Raw genomic sequence first — 17,869 nt, 5'->3', positions numbered from 1 at the left:
GAATTGATGACAGTTTTTAGTATATATTTATAATACATATATATATACACACACATATACTTATGGATGAGATGGTTGGATGGCATCACAGACTCAATGGACATGAGTTTGAGCAAACTCTGGGAAATAGTGAAAAACAGGAAAGCCTGGCATACTGTAGTTCATGGGGTTGCAAAGAGTTGGACATGACTGAACAACTGAACAAAAACAATACTTACAGTATTTTATGATTTTGTTTAAATTACATCCTTGGAAATGAGAATCAAAAAAAGCATTACTTTGCCTATTAGAATTTTCCAATTCAACAAATACTGAAAGAATATACTGCAGAGAATCAAAAATAAAGTCCCTACTCTCAAAGATCTTGAAATCTAAACAAGGGAAAATAACAAGTACAAAAAAATAACCATAATGACAGGCAGAAAGTGGTAAGCCAATTTTAAATAGGACAGAACCCTATGAAGTTTCCATATAGGGAGAAACCACATTCTACTATGTGGAAATTAGGGAAGGTATTAAGGTGGATGGATTTGGGCTTTTAATCTAGTATAAGATTAATATTCAGTTCAGTTCAGCTCAGTTGTTCAGTCTTGACCGACTCTTTGTGACCCCATAGACTGCAGCATGTCAGGCCTCCCTGTCCATCACCAACTCCTGGGGTTTACTCAAACTCATGTTCATTGAGTCAGTGATGCCATCCAACCATCTCATCCTCTGTTGTCCCCTTCTCTTCCTGCGTTCAGTCTTTCCCAGCATCAGGGTCTTTTCAAATGAGTCAGTTCTTCGCATCAGGTGGCCAAAGTATTACAGTTTCAGCTTCAACATCAGTCCTTCCAATGAACACTCAGGACTGATCTCCTTTAGGATGGACTGGTTGGATCTCCTTGCTGTCCAAGGGACTCTCAAGAGTCTTCTCCAACATCACAGTTCAAAAGCATCAATTCTTCAGCACTCAGCTTTCTTTATGGTCCAACTCTCACATCCATACATGACTACTAGAAAAACCATAGCCTTGACTAGATGGGCCTTTGTTGGCAAAGTAATATCTTTGCTTTTTAATATGCTGTCTCAGTTCAGTTCAGTCGCTCAGTCGTGTCCGACTCTTTGCGACCCCATGAATCGCAGCACGCCAGGCCTCCCTGTCCATCACCATCTCCCGGAGTTTGCTCAGACTCAGGTCCATCGAGTCCATGATGCCATCCAGCCATCTCATCCTCGGTCGTCCCCTTCTCCTCCTGCCCTCAATCCCTCCCAGCATCAGAGTCTTTTCCAATGAGTCAACTCTTTGCATGAGGTGGCCAAAGTACTGGAGCTTCAGCTTTATTGGTCATAACTTTTCTTCCAAGGAGTAAGCGTCTTTTAATTTCATGGCTGCAGTCACCATCTGCAGTGATTTTGGAGCCCCCAAAAATAAAGTCTGACACTCTTTCCACTATCTTCCCATCTATTTGCCATGAAGTGATGGGACTGGATGCCATAATCTTTGTTTTCTGAATGTTGAGCTTTAAGCCAACTTTTTCACTCTTCCACTTTCATCAAGAGGCTCTTTAGTTCTTCTTCACTTTCTGCCATAAGGGTGGTATCATTTGTATATCTGAGGTTATTGATATTTCTCCCAGCAATCTTGATTCCAGTTTGTGCTTCTTCCAGCCCAGCATTTCTCATGATGTACTCTGCATATAAGTTAAATAAGCAGGGTGACAATATACAGCCTTGACATACTCCTTTTCTTATTTGGAACCAGTGTGTTGTTCCATGTCCAGTTCTAGCTGTTGCTTCCTGACCTGCATACAGATTTCTCAAAAGGCAGTCAGATGGTCCAGTATTGCTATCTCTTTAAGAATTTTCCACAGTTTATTGTGATCCACACAGTCAAACACTTTGGCGTGGTCAATAAAGCAGAAGAAGATGTTTTTCTGGAACTTTCTTGCTCTTTCAATGATCCAGCAGATTTTGGCAATTTGATCTTTGGTTCTTCTGCCTTTTCTAAAACCAGCTTGAGCATCTGGAAGTTCAGAGTTCAACATTAACATTATGAGGGATCAATGCATGGTTTTATATAAACATATTGCAGGGATCCTGATACTTATCATAAACTACTTATTCTGTGATGTATTTTTTTATTGTCATTAGTGAATATGATTTCTGTGTATTTGAGGAGTGTATAGAGTGCAGGAATAGAGATATGAAAGAGAAGGCCTTTGGGCTCAGAACATGAAGCTGCTTGATTAGTGATTTTATTAAATAGTGAACTAGAATTGAAGGTTTTTTGAAACAATCTGAAGGGACATAATCAGGACTAATCTGGAAACACTGCTTATGAAGAGGAAATATATGGAAGATGAACTGGAAGCAGAAATGAGTGCAATGATTCAGGCAAACAGCCCTCAGCTTAGGTACTAAAATTGAGAAAAGAGTGAAGGAGTTAGGCAAATGGTATTACAAAGTAGAAATGACAAGTAGAGCAATTATTGAGTGGTGGAGGGAAGAGGGACAACAAGAAAAATCAACTCTAGTTTTCAAGCCTGAGTGAAAAGAAAATCATCATGCCATATACTAAGATAAGCACTAGAGGGAAGAAAGCCAGTTCATGCAGAGCCAACAATGAGTTCAAGTTTAGTGATTATGTTTGACAGGTTGGCGAGACTTCCAGGTGCAATGTTTGAAAAGTAAGTTGGAAATGTGGGGCATGAGTTACCCAAGGCAGAGGTAAGAATTAATAACCAGGCCAGCATGGGCAATGGGCAATAAGGCATGAGCATTGGACAATCCTGAAGCAATGGGCTTCCTTGATAGCTCAGTTGGTAAAGAATCCACCTGCAATGCAGGAGACCCTGGTTTGATTCCTGGGTTGGGAAGATCAGCTGGAGAAGGGATGGCTACCCACTCTAGTATTCTTGGGCTTCCCTTGTGGCTCAGCAGGTAAAGTATGCAATGTGGGAGACCTGAATTCGATCCCTTGTTTGGGAAGGTCCCCTGGAGAAGGAAAAGGCTACCCACTCCAGTACTCTGGCCTGGAAAATTCCATGGACTGTATAGTCTATGGGCATTGGACATGACTGAGTGACTTTCACTTTCACTGGGCAAACAGGGCTTCCTAGGTGGCTGTAGTCATAAAGACCTCACCTGTCAATGCAAGAGACATGAAAGACGTGAGTTTGATCCCTGGATTGGCAAGATCCCCAGGAGGAGGACATGGCAACTCACTCCAGTAGTCTTGTCTGGAGAACTCCATGGACAGAGGAGCCTGCTGTACTACAGTCCAAAGGGTCACAGAGAGTCCGGATACAACTAAAGTGACTCAGCATGCACGCACTGGGCAATCAGAAGAGTTGATGATTTAAAGTAGCTGGGATTAGTGAACACCATGGAAGGTATACCCTGCCTGAATAGAAATGTAATTGAATTCACTCCAGGAGAAAGGATATAAGAAAGAGGGTTGGGAGGAAGCTTTGAGGGAATATTTATATAAGAAATATTAGAAGTGTTTCCAGGCAGGAAATGCTTGCAAGAGGAGGAAATACAATTCCACAGACATGTTGCTGTTGTTTAGTCACTCAGTCATGTCTGACTGTTTGCAACCCTGTGGACTGTAGCCCGCCAAACTCCTCTGTCTGTGGGATTCTCCGGGCAAAAAATATTGAAGTGGGTTGCCATTCCTTTCTCCAATGGATCTTCCTGAGCCAGGGATCAAACCCACATCTCCTATATTGTTGGCAGATTCTTTACTGCTGAGTCAACAGGGAAGCCCTCTAAGATATTCTCATTGCCTTTAGATTCTGTGTATATATAGTTTAAATTACACCAGCATTCATTGTCCCTCATCTCTATTTGATTTCTATATGTGACTTGTTTCCAGACTACACTGGAAAAATTTGAAGAAAATTAACCCATCTTCTGTCTAGGTATTTCTTGAAGTGTTTCAGATACTCGAGGAGATGGAAGATTTAAATTTTGCATTAGCCAGTAAAGTGTGTAAACTGATTTAACACATTATATCACTTGCCTTGCTTACCCCACATATCACAATAACATGGGGTGAAACTAGACAAATGCAACAGGTTCCACTTTACAGATAAAGCTCAGAGAGGTTAAGTGATTCAGCTAATGTCTTTGACTCAACTAATGGAAGGTTCAAGGCTTCATTCTGACTCTACTTGTCCATTGTTAAGTATTATTTTCTAAATAATTTATGTTATACGATTTTCTAAATAGTTTTTTAGAAAACATTTCCTAAAACTATTTAGAAAACTATTTGGAAAAGATTTTCTAAAACTGTTTAGAAAAACTATTTAGAAAATGTTTTCTAAAAAGTTTCTAAGCTATTTTCTAGTTGATGTTCCACTCCTCTTTTACTTATCTTGGGTACTCTGAATTTTTGTAGTACCTACCTTATAGACATCTTCACAGTTCTTCACTCAAAATGGCAGAAATAGTCTCAACTGCCATCTGTTGAGATAGTTCTTCAAGAAATTAAGCTTATGCATTCTTCTCTTTAAAATATACCAAGTTCAGATAATCATTTCAGAAAATGTTTCTCTTATGTTTATTTTTGTCTTATTGTATTTACTTATCATAGTGTACACTATAGAGGTGTCCAGTCTTTGGCCCACTGTGCATAATAGGCAACATACATCAGCATCAAAACCAAATAAACACATCTGCCAGGATAGAGTAGATACTTCAGTTGGAGCGGGCAAAGGATCACCAAGGATTAATATTGCCCTCAAACAAACTTTTACAGAGTTTAAGCTAGAAGACTATTCTGAATTCCCAGGTCTTTACTCTGTTTACTATGCTTGGCTCCGCTTTTTGGAAGGCTATCAAAAGCATTTGGATTGATCTTGTATCATAGGAATCATATCTCTTTCAGCTACGTAATGCCATCAGAATCATACATCGATATGGACTTTACTTGGAGTTCAAGATGCCTGAATGACAACTGCACTGACATTAACCCACCGCATCCTCAAGAGTCTAATGTCTACTAAGACACATTGCAAAGTTTTTAGTTGAGGCCAGCATTTTTCTGGTAAGCTCATAGAGCTTGAAGTGAAATCTTTCCAAGCCAGGCTTAGAGAATAAATATTTAAACATCTTTTTGCTTTCTTTGTACACCCACTGGCTTATTTATAGGATGATAAATGTCACATATACATATATTTACACCTAAATGGGCATGTTCATGCTGTAGTTGATGTTTAGTGCACATACCTCCATAAAACTCACCACCATAAAATGGAACTATAACGTTTTGCTGAATCACCATTTTCATATTCTGATTTGACACCTGCATATACTGCTTGTAACAATACATTTTTTGATGTAATCCTAGATTGATGAGCAAGATGGTGTTTTGCAGAGAGTTCCACATGTTATCCAAATTAGGGAATTTTTTAGTTGAAAGCCAATGGATGTCATTAATGTCATCTTACAGATACGGAAACTGAAATCTTGAAAGCAGCTTGGGTTTCCAGCCCAACCTCAAGCTAACTGTGGCAGAATCAGGACTGGAACCCTATTTCACCCACTCTTGAGTCCAGTGCTCTATCAGTAAAAACTGGTTTTAAGCAGCGGGGTCATATGATTGAAGCAGCATTGAATCAGATACTGGAGAACAGTTTTGGGGACAAATGAGTCTATGCTAATCCTTCTCAAAATGAACTTAGTTATTAAAACATCAAATCACTTTTACTATCATTCTAACAGTTAAATTTATGAATATTTATTTTGTGCCAAAAATTCTAAGTACTTTGCATAGATTGTCCCATTTAATCATCATAAAAATCCTAAGGGGTTATATTATTATTATAGAACAGAGGCCCAGAGGACTCAGTTTCATAGGATAACACAGCTGGTGCTGAGGATCCAGGATTCAAACAGAAGATCATCTGTTTTAAAGGCACTTCCCTTAACTACTACAGTATAAAAACACTAATAGGCATGTGCATTAAAAATTTCAAGTTTCCCATGAATTTCAGTATTTACAGAGATATTCCCATAGGAAGGATGCAGAAAAGATAATACGGAGCCACAAAATAGCATGGGGGGTAAAATTAAATGTTTCCATGTTCATGAGATAGCTTTGCTATAAGGATTAAAGAATTTTCCATCATTTAAACACACTAGGTCTGTTAGACTCCACTCTTGACTGCTTATCTACAATTGAAAAAAGAAAGAAAATAGAACCATAAAGCTAAGGATTGGACAAGCACACAAACAGCCAGGGAATAAGGTCTAAAGTCTTTGGTTCTGTAGTTTAGTGATTGGTATGCTCGCCTCACAAAAGTTATATCTCCTGTCTATAACTGCTAGAAAATATCTTATTCCTCTGCCTCAAGGCCTTTCTTTCCTTTGTTCTTTCTTTCTCGTTCAAGACATGTTCAAACAACCGTGCAGGCCCTCCAGACATCTCCATCTACCCCTAGACCTGCCACATGGTAACAGAAAAAATAATTTTCACCTCCTCTCTTTTCACATAGCATATCACTTGTCCTTCTGTTATTGGCTTATACATTTTCCTCACCAGGTGAATATAAACGCTTCAAATATAGGAACATGTCTTATTCAACTCTGATATTTAGTTCCTAGCAGAGTACTTTCTACAGAGCAGTTGTTTACTTTAAGGTTTTTTTGGATGAGTTAATTAAATAGGATCATTTTGTATTTACCAGAACAGAATCACTTCCCCATTATTATCACTACAAACTCTTAATTTCTTTGGTGATACATTTATGCCTGCCTTTAATCCATGCTCCATCAATACTCCAGACACATGTATGTAACGTAAGTCCAGGCCAATCTGAAGGATTTGCAGAGTGATTGGCTCATAAGTGAGCACGTGACCCAAGTCTGTCCAGAGTGAATCAGGACTTTCTAGGGAGCTTCCAATACAGCTCTCTATAGCTTTACATCTATTACTCAGGAGGGAAGGACACAGAGCTGAGAAACAGAAACAGTTCTCTATCACTGTCACTGTCACTGTCATTTAAGTTCCTGGATTCAGTTACTTCTGAATCTATCACAACAGTCCTAGATTGCCTCAATTTTAAAATTAAAGTTCATTTTAATTTAAGTTAAATGTTCTACCACTTTTAAAAGCAAAAAAAAACAAAACAAAAACACAAATCTATGTTCCATATAACACAATTAACTTATTCAAAATATGTCAGCATCATGCAAGTTGAAGAAAAGGACAACAGGAGACATATAGTCTTAAATAGTTGTTCATTCAATAGTTAATGTTTTCCAAGCTAAAAAAGTTACATGCTAAAAAAAAAAAAGAGTAAAGGAAAGAGATGAGCAAAACCAAACAACCGCCTTCATCTAATAAAAATTTCTTACTCTAGGGTCTTAAGTCACTAACACCATTAATCCATCATTACTGTACCCCATCATTACTAAGGGTTTCTTTACTCTGTGATCCCTTCATAGCCTTGGGATCCATCTGGAGCCACCATTTTTAGCGTCTAACAACCATGTTTGGTTGTGACATGTAAAGTGCCAGCTAAGAGTCTCAGAAGGCTCAAAAGTAAAGGCTCCCTACATGGACATGTCCATTGGGCATTTTCATTGCTGAAATGGCTTGTTAGCAAGATTCAGGGCAGATTCAGCATAATAACTTGATTTTTAAATCAGCTATACCTTTTCTTCTGCTACTTCCTGGTCACGTTGAAAGTGTGCCTTATTACTGTTCTATGTATAAGTTTCCTAATGCTACAAACTGGGCGAATTAAAACAATAGAAATGTATTGTCTCAGAGTTAAGAAATCTAGAAGTCCAAAAAATCAAGGTGTTGGCAGAATTGATTCTCTCTGGGGGGGTGTGAGGAAAAAATTGTTCCATATCACTCTCCTAGCTTCTGGTGGTTTGCTGTCAATATTTAGGTTTCCCTGGCTGATAGCTGCTTTTATGTTCTCATAGTTTTCTTCTGTGTATGAATCTGTATCAAATTTCCCCTTTTATAAGGATAGCATTTGTACTGGATTAGTAGCCCACTGTATTCCAGAATGACTTAATCCTAACTAATTATACCTACAACAACCTTATTTTCAAATAAGGTTTTATTCTAAAGATACTAAGGGCCAGAACTTCAACATATCCATTTGGGGGAAGTGGAAACAATACAACCTATAAAACTCGGGCCTCAGAAATATTCTCATCTTCATGACAGAAACTTATAGACCATTATATCTAATAATAACAGTTTATTAAAAGTAGTTTTGGAATCAAGGTCTATTAAGATAATTTTGACAAAGTTTTTAAAAAGAAGTTAAATAAATCCAATGACAAGTATTATGAAAGTTACAGCTGAGTCATCCTGATTACAACAGAACACACACACACACTCACGTGGTTTCAGAAACCTTAAAATTAGAACTTACTGGCTCAGCTAACACTGCCTGAATTGGTTTCACCTGTGGAAAGTTTTTAGCCCTGATTTGATTTTAATTTGCAATTCGAAAGTGCTAAGTCGAAAGGTATGAAGATTGCCTTATTTTCCAATTTCTAAGTTCAACTTAGACTTGAATGACGTTTAGAAATTATTTCTGAAAACAAGAGTAGAAACAAAGCTACATCCATTAAACATAGGTATCCTAGCCAGAAAAGTCATACAGACACATACACACACATGGTTTTATATTTAATAGATGAAGAACATGGGAAGTTGTATCAGATAGAGTTATTGGGTTTTGAATGAAATAAGAAAATTAATATTTGAAATCAGGGTCTGTAGCTTCCTGTTTTTTATACATTTTTGCTTCCATTTTATAAGATAAGAAGTTTGATTAAAGCAAGGGAAATTGTGATCCAACTCAAAGAGATCTTTCTTGATGAGGACCTGAGATGACTTATGATCTTTCCTGGACAACTTCCCAAAAAAGAAAACACTGGTCAGGGGAATTTAAAGTAAGGAGCTGGGTCAGCTGGTTTTTCCTTCCTTCTATAATCCTCTGTTATAAAATGATTAGGATTTCCAATATTAGATGTTTCTACCTCCAATTCACTGATGTTAAGAAAACTGCTTTAAGAAGTAAACAGATTCAAATTGCTTCATAAAAGTACTTGGGTTTATATTCCACTAAACAGGGTGATTTGCTGAACACCATACTGAAATGGTTTTCATTACCAGGTGGAAATAACATCAATGCAAATCTCAGACACTCAGACCAAGCACTTCCCACCACGGCTCTTAACCTGAGCAGGCAGAGAGAGTTAGACATTGGCCTCACCTTCATTTAGCTACATATGTGTGACTCTGAGCAATATGAGCCACATAGATATTGTGAGAATTAAAACTAGTATTTACCTATTAAAATTCTTGACAATGGCATCGTTAACTAGTGTTACTATAAAACTATCTTTTACTATAGTTTATAAAAAAGTTTAAGAAAGAGTAAAACAGAAGATCACAGAGACATTACTTTAACATTTACCAAGCAGAATATATCTGAGAGCACTCTGCTGACAATAATGAAGAATCAAAGATAAATAAAACCTAATCCCAGAACGTTATAGTATAAAAAGGAAATAGTCTGATTTCCTCCTTTCCTTCTGTTGTGATGAAGGAGACACTTCCCTGAAATACATTACTTTCAAGTGACTCACTCAAAAGTTTTAGCAAGTGAGTACAATCATGAAATCAAAATCCCAACAAAGTATATAGCATTTCCATCATCTCAGGAAAGTTCCCCATGCCCCCTTCTTAGTCAGTCTGGTCCCTGTCATTTTTAGAGGCAAAGCCTGTTCTTATTATTTTTCATCATGATTAATTTTGCTTGCTTTAGAATTTCAGATAAATTAAATCATTTAGCATGTATTCTTTTGGGTAAGTCTTTTACTCAATATATTGTTTTGAGATTCATGGTGTTTGAATGTGTCAGTTCCTTTCTTCTTAATGTTGAAACTGATTATATAAATATCAGTTTTGCTTAAGCATGAGTACATGTATATGTGTGTTTGTGTTTAAATCACTTTCCTGCTGATAGATTCCCAGACTGTTTTCAGTTTTTCACTATTGTGAACAAAGATGCTGTGAATACTTCTCTGCAAGTCCTTTTGTGGAACATATTATCATTTCTCCTGGGTTAATACCTAGAAGCAGAATTGATGGAAATAGTAGATGTTTGTTCAGTCTTTTACGAAACCAAGCTTTTTTTCCCAAAGTGGTGGTGGTAACATTTTATTCTCACACTGATAATGTATGAGAGTTCTAGTTACTCCAAATGCTCATCAGCATTTGGAGCTCCTCGTCTTTTAAAACTGCTCATTCTGGCTGGTGTGTATAGTGTCTCAGTGGTTTAATTTACATTTCCCTGATAACTAATAATGTTGAGCACATTTTTGTGCACAAAATGGCAACTCACATGTTCATTCACTTTGCCTCCTTTTAATTCAGCTATCTACTTATTCCTGTGTTTTAGGGGCTCTTTCTATTTTCTGGATATATGTGTTTCATCAGGTATGTATTTTGTCAGCATTTTCCCCAATCTGTGACTTACTTTTTAATTTTCTTAACAGTGTTGCTGTATTTTCAAATATTTGGAAACTTCCTAGATAACTCATTGTCATTGACTTCTGATTTAATTCTGTGGCTTTTAGGTAATATAGTCACTGGGATCTCAGTGAGTGTGCCCTGTGCACTTGGATGTATATCCTGAACTTTTTGAGAGTAACATTCTAAATATATTACTTGAATCAGAGTGTTTCATAGTCTTATTCAGATCTTCTTGCCTTTACTAGCTCTTTTGACTTTTTTTTTGTTACTGAGAGGGAGTGTTAAAATTCTCTAAATGTATTTACCTGTTTCTCCCTTTAATTAAGTCAAATTTTGCTTCACCTATTTTGATGCTCTGTATAGGTATTAGGATTGTTATGTCTTGCCAACTAATTGACCCTTTTATAATTGAAAATGCTCTCGCTTCATGGATGGTGATGCACTACTATAACAAGGCTTACTTTATCTGTTAGTAATATACCTAGCCTGCTGCTGCTGCTGCTGCTGCTAAGTCGCTTCAGTCGTGTCCGACTCTGTGCGACCCCATAGACGGCAGCCCACCAGGCTCCCCCGTCCCTGAGATTCTCCAGGCAAGAACACTGGAGTGGGTTGCCATTTCCTTCTCCAATGCATGAAAGTGGAAAGTGAAAGTGAAGTCGCTCAGTCGTGTCCGACTCTTGCGACCCTATGAAACCTTCCAGGCTCGCCATCTTGTAATTAGTGTCTGCAAGGTCTATCTTTTTCCTTTTTTTTTTTCTCCACTTTCAACTGACCTGTGTCTTCATATTCAATATGCAGTTCCTATAGAAAACACAAGTCCAGTATTCTTTTTTAAATTTAGCCAGATAATCTATGTCTTTAATGGGCATGTTTAATCCATCAACATTTAATGTAATTATTGATTTGGTTGGATTTAGGCCAACTGTTTTTCTATTTATTTTCTGCATGTCCCATCTTTTATTTTTTCCCCCGTCCCTTCTTTTTTCCTTCTTTTAATTTGAATAGCTCCTAAAATTCTATCTCAATTTCTCTGTTAGCTTTTTAGCCATTCCTCTTTTCATTATTGTTTTTCAATGTTTCCTCTAGACATTGAAATTTACATCTTAAACATTCTACACTCTAACTAGAGTTAATATTGTGCTAGTTTATGTAAAATGAAAGATCCACAAATCATACGACTTTATTTCCCATTTCTGTAAGTTGTCCTATATATTATGTCTATGTTGGCTATACAGCCCACAGTGCAACACTATAATATCAGTTAAAACAGTATCTGGATTTTGAGATCTTAGGAGAAATATAGTGTTTTTCTATGTACATATTTACTATTCAGAGTAATCTCCATTCTTTTCTGAACATCCAAGTCTCATCTAGGATTATTTGTTTTCAGCCAGAACTTCCTTTAGTATTTTTTTGTTCAGGTCTGCAGCTAATGAATATGTTTTTAAAAATATTGTTATTTCTCCTTCATTCTGGAGTAATATTTTTCTTGAATATAAATTTCTGAGTGACAGAGTTTTCTTCTCTTAGAACTTTAAATGAATTATCTTCTGTCTTCTTAACACCATTGTTTCTGATGAGAATTTAGCAATAATTTTTCATTGTTCTCTTGTATATAATGCATCATTTTCTCTGTACTTTGAGATTTTTCTCTTCATCTTTGTTTTTCAGTAATTCGACAGTAATCTGTCAAATGAAGTTTGCATTTTATTTGTCCTTCTTGAGGTTTGCTAATAAGCTTTTAAATAATTTAACTTCTGCCTTTATGCAAATTTTGGGGGTTTTTTTCTGTCCCATTTTCTCTCTCCTGTAGCCCTAAGCCTCCAATTTACATATATGTGAGGCATCTCCATATTTCTCCACAAATCTCTGAGTCCATGCTCATCATTTTTCAATGTTTTTCCCCTCTGTTTTTCAATGTGAAAAATGTCTATTGACTTACTGTCGCCAATTCTTTCTCCTGTCAGCTTAAATAGGCTATGAAAGGTATCCAGTAAATTTTTTTGCATTAGACATTGCATTTTTTAGTCCTCAAATTTACATTTGATTCTTTTTATAGTTCATCGTTTTCTGGTGAGATTTTCTACCTTTTCAGTATTTATGATCTTATTTCTCCCTACATCTATAGTTGTAATAGCTACTTGAAAATGTTTGCTAATTCCAAATTCTGGGTCATCTTGGGTGAGTCTCCATTGATTGTATATATGTAAACATATATATGTGTGTGTATATTTTACTTTGGGTTATATCCCAAATATTGTCAGTCATTTGTTATAGAGACTCTGGATTTTACTATGCTCTAATGAAGAGGATTTATTTTGTGTTGGCTGCTAATCTGCTGAATTCAAACTCCACACACTGTCCCCAGACTCTGAAATGTCTACTCAATTATTTTAACCTAGCTAGTAAACTTGGAGTTTGTCTCATATGTGTATAGTTCATAGTTCACCAAATGGTTGGAATTTATATGGACTATTGCACATAGCAAGGCTCAATAAATATTTTGAAGTTAATAGATAAAGGAGACTAAATCACACATGAAGTCAGTTACAGCTTAGTTCAACTTCCCCTCTACACTTTGTTACTTGAGCCTGGGAATACCAGTCTTTTCTATCTCAAGTTCTCCACTTTCAAATGAAGAGAATAAAAGCTATTTATCAAGCTTGAGTTGGAGACTGGGTTAATTAGATAGTGTCTGGCACATCAACATACGAAAACTCTTGTTATTCTAAGAATTACTGAGAAATTTTCATAAGAAGAGTATCTTGTCGAGGGGTTCAAACGAGGCAGTAACAATTTTCATATGTCTGTTGTTCAGTTGCTAAGTCGTGTCTGACTCCTTGAGACCCCATGGACTGCAGCACACCAGGTTTCCCTGCCCTTCAGTATCTCCTGGAGTTTGCTCAGATTCAGGTTCATTGAGTCGGTGATGCTATCTAACCATCTCATCTTCTGCTACCCTCTTCTCCTTTTGCCTTCAATCTTTCCCAGCATCAGGGTCTTTTCCAATGCATTGGCACTCAGTATCAGGTGGCCAAAGTATTGGAGCTTCAGCATAGTCCTTCCAATGAATGCTCAGGGTTGATTTCCTTTAGGATTGACTGGTTGGATCTCCTTACTGTCCAAGGGTCTCTTAAGAGTCTTCTCCAGCACCACAGTTTGAAAGCATCAATTCTTTGACACTCAGGCTTCTTTATGGTCCAAATTTATCATCTAAACCTGACTACTGGAAAAACCATAGCTTTGACTATATGGACCTTTGTTAGCATAGTGACATCTCTGCTTTTTAATACACCATCTAGGTTTGTCATAGCTTTCCTTCCAAGGAGTAAGTGTCTTTTAATTTCATGGCTGCAGTCACCATCAGCAGTGATTTTGGAGCCCAGGAAAATACAGTCAGTCACTGTTTCCCCATCTATTTGCCATGAAGTGATGGGACCGGATGCCATGATCTTAGTTTTTTGAAACTTGAGTTTTAAGGCAGGTTTTTCACTCTCCTCTTTTGCTCTCATCAAGAAGCTCTTTAGTTTCTCTTCACTTTCTACCATAAGGGTGGTGTCATCTGTATATCTGAGGCTGTTGATTCCAGTCTGGCAATCTCGATTCCAGCTTCTGATTTGGAGGGGAGACTTTTTGGAAGGATTTAGTATTTGAGATAGTCTTTGGTAGATGGAAATTAGGAGAAGGAAATGACAACCCACTCCATTCTTGCCTGGAGAATCCCATGGACAGAGGGGCCTGGTGGGCTGCTGTCTATGGGGTCGCACAGAGTTGGGCACAAGTGAAGTGACTTAGCAGCAGCAGCAGCAGCAGCAGATGGAAATTATTTAATTAAAAATACTTATTTCCAGTTTTTCAAATATTTATACTTTGTCCTTTTACACCTCTATAATTAAATATGTATATGTGTGTACATATTTATATCTATATTTTCTATAGATTTAATTATAGGTATGTCTATATAGATCCAGATTTCTGTACATTTATCTCTCTATATAGATAAACATATAGCTTTATAGTTAAGGGCTTCTCAGGTGGTACTAATGATAAATAACCCGCCTGCCAGTGCAGGAGAAGTGAGAGACATGGGTTCTATCCCTGGGTGAGGAAGATCCCCTGGAGAAGGAAATGGCAGTTCACTCTAGTATTCATGCCTGGAGAATCCCTTCGACAGAGGAGTCTGGTGGGCTACAGTCCATAATGTCACGAAGAAATGGACACAACTGAAGCAATTAGCACACATGCACAAACTCTATAGTTATAGATAGTCTAAATACAGATATATGTGCATATATGGACGTGGATGAGTTATATTTGTAGATACAGATGCAGTTATGAACATAGATTAATCTATGGAGATTATATAGATTCCAACACATATATACATTTAATAATATAGTCAAAGAATCTAAATATCATTTAAAAATAGGTCAAGGGCAAAGGCAAAAGTCCCGAATACTAAGACATTTGCAAAGCTAAAAATGATGAGGAAAGTCTTGACATGTTTGAGTTCCGAGCACTTTCCAGAATTATTATGATCCTTCCGTCAGAGATGAGCTAAAATCAGAATTAGCATTGTCTCTGACACTTGAAACGTGAATACAAACTTCCTTGCTCAAAAGAATTACAAAATATGTGCTTTGAAGCTGAGTTTTTGCTCTCTGGAGCCAATCTGATTGTGGTTTCAGATGACGTTTGAAATTCCACTGGTAATGCAAAAGGAATGGTCTATGTGAAATATTCAGGCCTGTTTCCTCTGTCATTATCAGATTACACCTTGATAACATTCATGATGATCTGGTAAGCCATCGTGTACTAATAGATTATTGACCATTTTAAGGCAGTGAGACCCAATGACAAGGAACTGATACTTTGGAGTTCTGAGTTCCCTGGCTGTGCAAACTTACCCAAGTGAAACTGTCTTTCTTGCTCATTTCTTTCTGGTTAAAATATTGCTCATTTCTTTCTGGCAGGGAAGATAGACACCTTCATTTCCCTTCTAAATATTTACAGAAATGAATTTGTGAACGGTCTATAGAAAGAATAGGCACTATCATGCTAAAATTTACCTATGATCATGTGGTGCTTTTGGAATTTTTGTCTAAAAAGTATCACATTTTTGTAAGTGAAGGCTATAAACTTACTTCTAGCCATACAATCAAAAAATAATGTGGAATTATTAAAATAAACATTAAATTAAGCATATCCTTAAGTAGTGATCAATAATTTCATTAAGTTAGAAATTAATATTTGTAATCAATAATGAGAAGCAAGTTGCTGTTTTGAAATTGAAAGAAATCGAAATTTGTTCACATAATAACAGTTTATACTGTCAAAAATATAATTTCTCAAATATAGAATATGTTTGCTTTTACACATAGATCCAGTAATTTTTCTTGACAATTTTGTTTCTTTTTGATAAACTCTCATTTGGAAAGTGATGCTTAAGGATCAGAAATAAACTCTATTAAAGTATTTTCTTTTGGGTCTAGGACTTAGTTTGAGTTACTTTTTTAATTGTGATCATCTTGCAATCTAAGCCTGAATTGTTCTACTATTTTTATGGCAACGCTAATCAGTTCTATTTTTAGAACTGATTGCAGTGAAGAATGATTTGAAAATGTTATCAATGATCCTGATTGCAAAATAAAATTGCAAATTGTTTGCAGAGCTGAGTTTAACAACAGGCTTCTCTCTACTGTGCCAGGAATGATCACTACCTCTTCAGACCTCCCTCCTGCTGTTGTCATTAGAGAATAATTCATGACTCTGAGACTCTTGTCCCAGAATTTGTCATTGCCCAGCTGTTTGACCTTGAGCATGTCAACTGTCAACTTTCCTGGGTCATGATTTTCTTCACCTAGAATAACAAGTTAATACCTGCCTTTCTAAGTCACAGGTTTATTGTGATGTTATAATGTTACCATTTTGTGAAAATGCTTTGTAAATCATAAAGAGCCATAGAAGGTATTTTTATTATCTTGGTTTAGCTTTAAAAAGATATTCTGAAGAAACAGTATCACAAACAAGTCTTTTATAGAACCACTAAGTCTAAGGAAGTTCACATAAAAGTAAATGTATTGCAAGTGCTAATTCAAGTCCATGAAATAAGTTCAGTGGTAAAGAGCTGGGTTCTAAATTCAGAAAGAACTATTCACATCACAGTTCTGTCTTTTATTAACACCTTGACCTTGAACAAGTTAGAACATTCATGTGAGTCTTTATTTATGAATAAAATGCAGATAACATGTACTTGATACCCTATTAATTAGGATAGGTGAGGACAAGTGATAAACAGTTCCAAAATTTTAGTCACCCATACAACAAAGCTTTGTTTTTCACATTCATTCATGCTGTATGTCTTCTGTGGGTCATTTGAGGAGCTCTCCCCTACTTCTCACTCTGGAACTTTGTTGATAGACTAGTAGCCTCATAAAATTTTGTTGATAACTAAGGCAGAGAGAAAGTGAGAGCAGGTAATTATTTACTGACTTGCCTATAACTGCATACATTTCACCAACCAAAGAAAATCACATGACCTCACTCAACTTCAAGGGGGCAGAGTAGTGTAATCTTCTCCTAGACCTTGGAGGACAACTGGAAATATTTGAAGGAGACACTTGGAGGAGAATTGGACATATAATCATTGTCATAAGCAAGTTGTTATAAAATTATATAAGTATGAAATGCTTATCACAATATGTGAAGTTAATATTTTGTTATGATGGACTTACTGTTATCCCAGTTATCTTGTGTTTACACACAGAAGTAATTTTGAGATTTCTATCATCTACACTTAAAATGCTTTGACCAGTGAAACAGAAAGCTGGAGAATCAGATACTTGAGTGTCTAGGTTATTTTATAATAACAGATAATAATTTCTCTCTCCCTTAAATATTTGTTTTCCTCCCTTAAAAAATAATCTCATTGAGAAATATTGTGACTGTGAAAATATTATATGATATTGCAAAGCAGTTTGAGCTCTTAAGAAGTCCCTGTGTGATATGCATTGAATCTATTTTTTATTGAGAGATAGCCCAGAGCTATCATTCCTGATGCTTCAAAGAAGGGATAAAACTTGCAAATAGGTCCTGCTTTTAAAATGACTTTGCGGATCTTTCCCTGGAAGCCCTCTGACTGTTCTTCCATTCTGCTTGGAGACTGTGATTCAGGTTGACTTTCTGTGATCCCAAAAATATCCCAGCTTCTAATCCTGATGACAATTACAGATAGCAAGTCAGAGGGAGAAAAATAAAAAACAAAGGCATTTGTGGAGTGACTAGCATAGTTCCTGGGCATGTACTACACCCAACTGGCAATATCTTTTTTAGTTAGATGTTTTGCACATTACCTCTTTAATTTACATTTAG

Source organism: Capricornis sumatraensis, chromosome 9 (assembly GCF_032405125.1).
Source record: "Capricornis sumatraensis isolate serow.1 chromosome 9, serow.2, whole genome shotgun sequence".
NCBI lineage: Eukaryota > Metazoa > Chordata > Mammalia > Artiodactyla > Bovidae > Capricornis > Capricornis sumatraensis.
This window is presented reverse-complemented; position numbering follows the sequence as displayed.